A 10,275-nucleotide genomic window follows, 5' to 3' on the forward strand; every position below is an offset into this window, starting at 1 on the left:
TCTCTCCGACATCTTTTTTGTCAAAACTGCTAAGTTCGGTAAATTCAGAAAAAAAAAATCTTTAGCACTTGTTGTACCCGTTAATATTGTTCTAAGAAGAGTTATGGTGATTTTTTTCATTGAAGTCTTTGTGTTGTGGCTCTTCAAATTGGAATTCATCATCCTCTTTGTTAAAGTCACAAGGAAATTACGCATCCAAACAAATCATATGAGTTTGATTTGGATGTTTTCGTCCTTTATGTTACATATGTGATATGAGTATGAAATATGTACGTAACTAATTTGCATGTATTTGTGTGTAGTTTATTTTAGTTTTTTAGAACTAGGAAGAAGAACAATGAGTAGAATCTTTTTTGTTTTATATGTATCTTAATTAAGGGTTGAGTAATTTTGAGAACCAAAAGATATACGAAAACAAATCTTTTCGTACTCATATGATGAGTTGATTGTGCATAAATTCTTTTTTGCTTTATATGTATCTTAGTTAATCACATTATTTGTATACTAAAAAAACATCATTTAGTGGAATATTTTAACAAAAATATTATTTCTAATAAATAATATTTCTAATATTTTATTATAATATTGTTAAAATTTTAATATTTTGTATATTATATTATTTCAATAAAAATATTAAATAAATTTTATGAATAATATTTTCAACCATGATTTTTTTTTTGTGATAAAATTAATGAAAGTTAGTTTCAAATAATCTTATTTTATTTTAGTGATGGCTAGAAACACATTCGGTGTCTTTGAACATCTTCAACCCACACCTAAATTTTAATTTATTCTAATTTTTCTTCATTTTCATCCGATCCTACCTTATTTCTATAATATTTCTCTATATATTAATAGTATTCCCCAAAATATAAAACAATACTATTCATTTCTGAAAAAAATAGAGTTGAAGTTTTATTATCTAATAGTTGATGTTGCGATTTTTAGTAATATTAAAACAAAAATTTTTAGTCATGATTTTTGGGTCGTTACAAATGGGGCCTTGCCCCCTGCATCGGACTGAAGTCCGACTAACTGCATCGGACCGAAGTCCGACTAACTGGGGCCTTGCCCCTGCATCGGACCGAAGTCCGAACTAACTGCTGAACATGGCATAACATAATAATAACTACTAGCATAAACACATATACTGCATACTGCATCGGACCGGAGTCCGGAACACATAACACAAAAACATGCTTGAATCACAAAGACATCAAGCACACTGAACTACTGTATCGGACCGAAGTCCGGAAACTACTGCTAACTAGACGGGTCGGCATTGTGGCCGTAAACCCGTTCCTACTGGAGGGAAAACTCACCTAAGCTGTTGAACTCGGCCGATAACCCTCTGGATGCTATCCGACGACTCTCCGAAATGTTGCTCCTCTAGCTCCCTGAGCTACCAATACCAGTAATAACACTTAGCCTAAACTAGACTCTAGAAGTCTAACTAAGTCAATTATGGTCAAAGTCAAAGTCCTGGTCAAAGTCAACCTTCCAGTTGACTCTACTTGCCGAGTCAACCCGTAAACTCGCCGAGTTCTTAAACTCATAATCCTTCAAAATACCACTCAACTCGCCGAGTCACCCCAAGACTCGTCGAGTTCAACGATCTCCGAGTCCCATCCTGACCAAACCCACCGAGTCACCACTCAACTCACTGATCTGCGTCTTAACCAGAGAAGATTGGGGTTCTGCGACCAAACTCGCTGAGTCCAAGAACAGACTCGTCGAGTCCAAGGCAACCTTCAACAGACTTGCCGAGTTGTTCTTCCAACTCGTCGAGTTCCTGCCCTTCTTCATACAACTCGCCGAGTCCACCCATGTGACTCGCCGAGTCGCTTTAGTTCTTAATCCATACAGTGACTTTTTGAGCCATGCAAGGGCTCCAAACTGTAGATCCACACTTCTAAGGCCCACCCTTCACGTAAAGTTGCAAACTTTATGTGAAACCAAGGAGTTATAGGCTTGAAACACTCTAGGGATAGGGTTTGAGACAAACATGCTTCACCAATACACCAAAGACTAATACTTTATGGGTTTCTGGGCCAAGACAAACCTAGATATGAAGTTCTCTTTGCTCACCAAGGCACAATACACGAATTGGCCTTGGAAATGGCCCCAAAAATGATAAAATCTAACTAGGAAAGTGGATCTAAATGAATAACAACCAAGGTATGAGCTTCATACCTTCAAATGATCTGAAATATCACACCAACTCAGAATCTACTGCCAATTCTTGAATCACCAAAGGTTCCTTTCCTCATTCTAGCTTCAAAGCACCCAAAAATGGCAAAGAAAGCTTGAGAGCACTACAATGGAGGCTTAGGGTTTCGAGAGTAGGTAAAGGGAGTGATGGAGGTTGGGGTGGAGGCCTAAAATGATACTTAAATAGGGTGCCAAGTCCGAAAATTAGGGTTTCCCAACTCAGACCAGACTCGCCGAGTCAGTCTCCCTGGTTCGCCGAGTCGGTCACTTAATCCGCGACACGGGTCACGCTCCGACTCGTCGAGTTCCTCCTTGGACTCGACGAGTTGACTCCTTTGACTTAGGGCTTTTCTTTCCTTTCCTGGTCTTCCTGATTCTGGGTGATACATCTTTCCCCCACTTAAATTAGGCTTCTTCCTCAAAGCCTACTGCAGGATACGCTTCCGAACTAACCACTTGCACAAAAAATTCCGAATTCCTAAATAACTCAGGTCCTTCCAAACCCTACCACTGCACCCCTATTTAAAATAACTTCTCCTCGCGTGGCAGCCTTGCCAAAACTCCATGTCGACCACCGGCCTCAATGTCATTACCTAACAACCAAGTATCACCCGAGGATACTGTCCCCTTCCTGGCAGGAACACACTTTCATGACTTGCGAAAGTTATATACCACAATAATTCATTGGGTCCTCTTCCGGTGCCAAACTATCCTCCCTTTTTTCCATATTTGCCGATAACCCGAGCAACTCGCTAGTTTGGAACTCATTCTGTCCTCTTCATGAATCCATTCCTTTCATGCTAACTACCCCAGGTTCTCGCTAGAACAACAGAATCCACAGATCCACTTATCCCAGTGATTCACTTATACTTGGCCATAAATCAAATAATCGTGCTATGAGTGGCTTGCCACTCCACAAACTATCCATAAAAGTCCAAAATACCATCACCGCTGGAGACCCAAGACTTTCTGAAAACACTGAACTTCCTAAAAACATTGAACTGTCTGATCACTGACTGCCTGAAACACTGAACAGCTTGAACACTGACTGCCTGAAATACTAACTGTCTGAAACGCTGAACTGCCTGAAACACTGAACCGCCTGAAACACTGAACTGCCTAAAATAGCATGTTGCTATATGGCTTCTTTCCTATATCTCTCAAGACCTTCCTGGTCTCAATTCCCTCGACAGTCATCTGAAATATTGGGTTCCAACCCGGCTGCGGAGCCAAAGGACTCCCTATTTTTGTCGTCTTACACGACTTCTGAACAAAATCCTTCTCTGGAACTAGTTACCACGTTACTAAGGCTCTAACATCTCCTGATCCAACCGATCGGGTTTGAGCGTCGAAACCTGATGTTACCAAATTGTGGCTAAACGTGACTGCTACCAGACCAATTGTACCCGAGGCATTCCATTGCTTCCTCGATCTCAAACTGTAGTGACATTCTTACAGTCTTATCACTGGCTCAACTAGGTCTAATCCATCCAGATAATTCTGAAATCCAATTCGTGGATTTCCACATCCTTACTGTTGTGCCCGATCTGGGAGCTAATGTTTCTTCCACATCCTAACAATGTACTCATGCTATCTACCAACCTGGTGGATGCTACGACTACACCCATATACCTACAACACTCTATCACTATCTGGCTGCTAGTGAATGCTACGGCTACACCCGCAGACCTACAACACTCTATCACTATCTGGCTGCTAGTGAATGCTACTGTAACGACCCAAAAATCACGACTAAAAATTTCTTTTAAAACATTACTAAAACCATATTTACAAAACTGTATCATAAGTCATAACATAATTTTTAGAGTATTAATTCAAAACATAATCTCATTATCAGAGTCAAACATTCCCAGGCTAACTGACTATGGTGTGTGCACTGCAATCTTCCCGAGCTCCTCTTTTGAAAAATGAGTACTTGAAACCAAAACTGAAAACCGTAAGCACGAAGCTTAGTGAGCTCCCCCAATCTACCACATACCATGCAATAACATATAAAGCACATACTGGGCCTTGCCCACTGCATCGGACCGAGGTCCGGATTAACTGGGGCCTTGCCCCCTGCATCGGACCGAAGTCCGGAAACTGTCTGGGACCTTGTCCCCTGCATCGGACCGAAGTCCGAACTAACTGGGGCCTTGCCCCCTGCATCGGACCGAAGTCCGGAAACTGACTGGGACCTTGTCCCCTGCATCGGACCGAAGTCCGGACTAACTGACTGGGACCTTGTCCCCTGCATCGGACCGAAGTCCGGACTAACTGGGGCCTTGCCCCCTGCATCGGACCAAAGTCCGGAACTAACTGAACATCACATAACATAAACACATCAACTAGCATGAACACAGATATACTGCATACTGAATCGGGCCGTAGCCGGGAACACATAACACATAAATCCTGTATGAGCCACGAAGGCATCAAACATATTAACTACTGCATCAGATCAAAATCCGGAAACTACTGCTAGCTAAACGGGCCGGCATTGTGGCCTTAGACCCGTTCCTACTGGAAGGAAACTCACCTGAACTGCTGAGCTCCGCCGATAGTCCTCTGGCTGCTGATCGACAATCCCCTGAGCCGTTGCTCCTCCAGCTCTCCGAGCTACCAATATCAATATGACACTTAATCTGATAGTCCTCTAAAAGTCAACAAGGTCAACTCTGGTCAAAGTCAAAGTCCTGGTCAAAGTCAACCTTCTAGGTCAACCCTACTCGCCGAGTTCATATGCTCAGGGTTTTTCTATTCGCGACTCGACTCGCCGAGTCAGTCCATGACTCGCCGAGTCCAACTATTTCCGAGTCCTGACCTGTCCAACTCGCTGAGTCTCCACCCGACTCACTAATTCGAATCTCAACTCGAAGGGATTGGGGTTTCGCGACCTGACTCGCCGAGTCCACTAATAGACTCGCTGAGTCCAAGGCAATCTTCAACCAACTCGTCGAGTTGTTCTTCCAACTCGCCGAGTTCATGCTTAACTTCATCCGACTCGACGAGTTATTCATCCCACTCGTCGAGTTCCTCCTCATCTTCATGCTACTCGCCGAGTCCACTCGAAGGACTCGCCGAGTCCATTCAGATCTACATACATGCAGAGGACTTTTGAGTCATGCATGGACTCCAAACTGTAGATTCACTCTTCTAAAGCCTATTCCTTACGTAAAGTGGCAAACTTTACGTGTAGCTAACGAGATCTAGGCTCAAATCACTATAAACTAGGGTTTGAGACAAAGGGGCTCAACAATCAACCCATAGACTGATGCTTTATGATTCTCCAGGCCAAGATACACATAGATCTGAAGTAGCAACTTCAGATCCGGGCTTCTAACTCGAAATGGTTCATAAACTTGTCCTAAAAGCCCCAAATCCCATGATAAAGGTTGATCTATATGCAAAAGAGGGAAGGTAGCGACTCATTACCTTCAAAAGCTCTAGAAGACCTCACCAACTCTGGATCTACTGCCAATTCTTGAATCCCCAATGTGTGCCTTCCTCCTTCTTCCTTCAAATCACCCAAATTGGCAAGAAAGCTTGATTGAGCAACAATGGAGGCTTAGGGTTTCTGGTTCTGGACTATAGGGCCGCAAATGAGCCCTAGGGAAGAGATTAAGATGCTTAAACAGGGTACCAAGTCCCGAAATTAGGGTTTCCCAACCCAGACCTGACTCGCCGAGTCCACTTGCCGACTCGCCGAGTCGGTCACTTGCTTTACACCCGGATCCCGCTCCGACTCGCCGAGTTCCTCCCTGGACTCGACGAGTCAGCCCTCTTTAACTTAGGGTTTTTCCTTTCCTTTCTTGACCTTTTTGATTTCGGGTGTTACAACTACGGCTACACCTGCAGACTTACAACACTCTAATACTATCTGGCTGCTAGTGAATGCTACGGATACACCCGCAGATTTACAACACTCTAATACTATCTGGTTGCTAGTGAATGCTACGGCTACACCCGTAGACTTACAACACTCAAATACTATATGGATGCTAGTGAATGCTACGGCTACACCCGCAGACTTACAACACTCTAATACTATCTGGCTGCTAGTGAATGCTACGGCTACACCCGTAGACTTACAACACTTTAATACTATCTGGCTGCTAGTGAATGCTATGGCTACACCCGCAGACTTACAACACTATATCACTATCTGGCTGCTAGTGAATGCTACGGCTACACTCACAGACTTACAACACTCTAATACTATCTGACTCTATCACTAACTACCATTCCGAGGGCATCCCAACTTACTCGAGTCCTGTTGGCGATCCTCCAACCCGATTTCCCAAACCAACCCTCAGAAAAAAAATGCTACAACTGTCCCGTAGGCTTACATCCCTGCTACCTTAGTGTTCTGTCGAGAAAATATATCGTTGGGTTTCCAAACCCAATCGCCCACTAATATCAATTACATGAACTCAACGTTGGGAAGTTCCCAAGCACCCAACTCCTGTACTTCTTTACCCACACAACCCATCAGACTGATTTCCCTTCCTTCTCAAAGATTACTAACCCTTTATAAGTTTATCATACTACCGCCCCGAATACTTGAAGGGTTCTCCCCCACTTCGATCTGGCTAATTCCTTTACAAATCATAGTTAAAAAAAAGGATTTCCAATCCTTCCTATCATCTAACGGTTCGATCTGCTATCAACCACATTTACCTCTGTAGGCGCTCCAAATAACCCATTACTAGACTTGAACCATTCTTGCCAACTAACGAAGCACCTTTAAATCTCCGATTGCATTTGCTTCAGTGACTGCATAGTGAGAACCTACGCTTAAGGGGGAAATGTCTTCGAACCGCAACCCTATCGTCCTCTAGTTACTCCGCTGGAAACTCCAGCTTACCACTGTTGGGGTTATAACTGGTCTATACTCGAATGACACCTTCTCGAAAGTAGTGAGACACTTCCAACCTTACATATACATGCTACAGTTACTGCATCCGAACTGACCTGCTTACGGGGAACGTCCTCAACTATCATTCTAGATTCCAAGGTATGCATATGGCATATGACTCAATCCCAAATAGGTAATATAATATTCCAATATAAGTACTTACTAAATCGGTGTAGTAACATAACAACAACATCATAAATCATAATTGACAGGAAGGTAAAAGATACGTACCCCCTACATCCAGTGCTGCTCGAATCCTTGTTGAAATCAACCGAAATACTCTGCTCCGAGCCGTGGGCGCCCTTGCCCGACCCTGATGTCTGCTAGCGGTTCTCGAAGTCCCAAGGGCAGGAGCTGGCACCTGCCCTGCTGTATTCAAACTCGGATAGTGGGCCTTCTTGTTGCCCCTCTGAATACAACGGAAACATATCGGATCAATCCCCTGAGCGATGGTAGTAGTACAATCTCTGTTAAAATGATTAGTCTGGCCGTACTTGAAACAGCCAGGATCACCACCTCTGCTACTCCTACATGTACCCCCGTGCGTCCTGCCACACTTACCGCATCGGCTGCGGCCCTGGAAGTCTTCCAATCTCGAACTCGGCCCTTTGGTTTTTTTGCCCGAACATGTGGACCACTGAACCTCATCTGGTTTTTTACACTATTTTTAGGATAAAATAAAAATGAATTGAAAATGGTCTAATACGATATCATGATTACTATCCTCTGCACTTATAATGTTTTCTTTTAATTTTTAAAGTATTTTATTTAGTAGTTATTATATAATATTTCCTAGATAACATTTTACTTATTGTCTGTTTAAGTTTAAGATAAAGACTATAAAAGTTATAAAATTAAAATAATTAACTATATCATAACTTTTACAACAATACCTTAAATAAATATTACTAAAAACTGAAACATAAAATATAAAAAGTGTTGTTAAAGATATATTATAAAACTTTTTAATTAATTTTTTTGAACCAACAAGTATGATATTAAAAAGCCAAACCTAGCAAGGTGCTAGGTAGGAACGGCAATAAGTTCGAGGATGAAGATTATTTTGATACGCTGGTTAAAGTTGCAAAAGCAGTAACATCGATAGAGATTTAAACGATGATGGATAAAACAGTCATTTCCAACAACTTCTTGTTATGAAATAAAACGTATTAAAGATAAAGTAACTCGCTTCAGTCTACAAAATGTATAACTTGATCATTTATATGAAATTATTTCAATGCATAATATGTATTAGTTTTTTCAAATGTTAGGGTAATATTTCTATAAACTGCATGTATAATGATTATTTTAAGATGTATTATAATTATAATATTATTTATTTAAGATTTTTTTTTCAATAAATAGGTTTTATACAAATTCATTATATACAAACAAGTTAATTTGTCATGGTTTTACGATAACATGACTTATATATATTTTTTAAAAGTTAATTAGTAAAAATATGTTTGACAATCTATGTAAGTTACAAAAATAAAATATAATAGAAATATATTTTTGGAATAAAATAAAATAGAGATAGAGATGAAATATTATTTATCTTTTTTTTTACACTATTTTTGGAGTAAAATAATAATTATTTGTTTACACTATTTTTAGGATAAAATAAAAATGAGTTGGAAATGGTTTAATACTATATTATGATTGCTATCCCCAGCACTTATATCGTTTTCTTTTAATTTTTGGAGTACTTTATTAAGTAGTTATTATATAATATTTTCTAGATAACATTTTACTTATTATTTGTTTAAGTTTATAATAAAGACTATAAAGGTTATAAAAATAAAATAATTAATTATAACATAACTTTTACAACAATACCTTAAATAAATATTACTGAAAACTGAAATACAAAATATTAAAATATAAGGGAAAATGACTCTTGAGGGTAATTAATTTTTGCGTTTGTACTCATTTGGTCCCTTTTCTTTTTTTTGTATTCAATATACCATCGAACTTGTTGTTGGTGTTTACCATAGCCCTTTTGACCGGCTTTTGACCTGTGATAGCCGGTCAAAGGGTTATGGTGAACACAGACAACAAGTTCAATGGTATATTGAGTACAAAAAAAAAAGAAAAGGGACCAAATGAGAACAAACGCAACAGTTGGTTACCCTCCTGATTCATTTTCCCTTTACTCATTTACAACAAATCTCACATCATCTCCTACTGATATTAATGACTTTTATGAGATTCATTCTTGCTTCTCTTCAAAACATAACCTACGAAAGGACATTATTCATACATGTACAACTTTGTAATGCACTTGAATATTTATTAGGGGAATCTTGACTAAGCAGGCACATTTCATGACTACATTTACATTTCCAATCAAATGATTTATCGTATCATGGATTCTAGACAAGTCTACAAACGAGTCGAATCACAAGTGCTATGATTTTTGAGTTTATTTAGCTTTAAGATCGAACTCATGGGATAAGATACAATATCAATATGTACAATATTATGGTGTATTGTACATATTGATGTTGTATCTTATCCCATGAGTTCGATCTTAAAGCTAAGTAAACTCAAAAATCATAGCACTTGTGATTCCACTCGTTTGTAGACTTGTCTAGAATCCATGATACGATAAATCATTTGATTGAAAATGTAAATGTAGTCATGAAATGTGTCTGCTTAGTCAAGATTCCCCTAATAAATATTCAAGTGCATTACAAAGTTGTACATGTATGAATAATGTCCTTTCGTAGGTTATGTTTTGAAGAGAAGCAAGAATGAATCTCATAAAAGTCATTAATATCAATAGGAGATGATGTGAGATTTGTTGTAAATGAGTAAAGGGAAAATGAATCAGGAGGGTAACCAACTGTTGCGTTTGTTCTCATTTGGTCCCTTTTCTTTTTTTTTGTACTCAATATACCATCGAACTTGTTGTCTGTGTTCACCATAACCCTTTGACCGGCTATCACAGGTCAAAAGGGCTATGGTAAACATCAACAACAAGTTCGATGGTATATTGAATACAAAAAAAAGAAAAGGGACCAAATGAGTACAAACGCAAAAGTTAATTACCCTCAAGAGTCATTTTCCCAAAATATAAAAGATGTTGTTAAAGATATATTAGAAAACTTTTTAAATAAATATTTTTTAACCAACAAATATGA

Source organism: Lactuca sativa, chromosome 1 (assembly GCF_002870075.4).
Source record: "Lactuca sativa cultivar Salinas chromosome 1, Lsat_Salinas_v11, whole genome shotgun sequence".
NCBI lineage: Eukaryota > Viridiplantae > Streptophyta > Magnoliopsida > Asterales > Asteraceae > Lactuca > Lactuca sativa.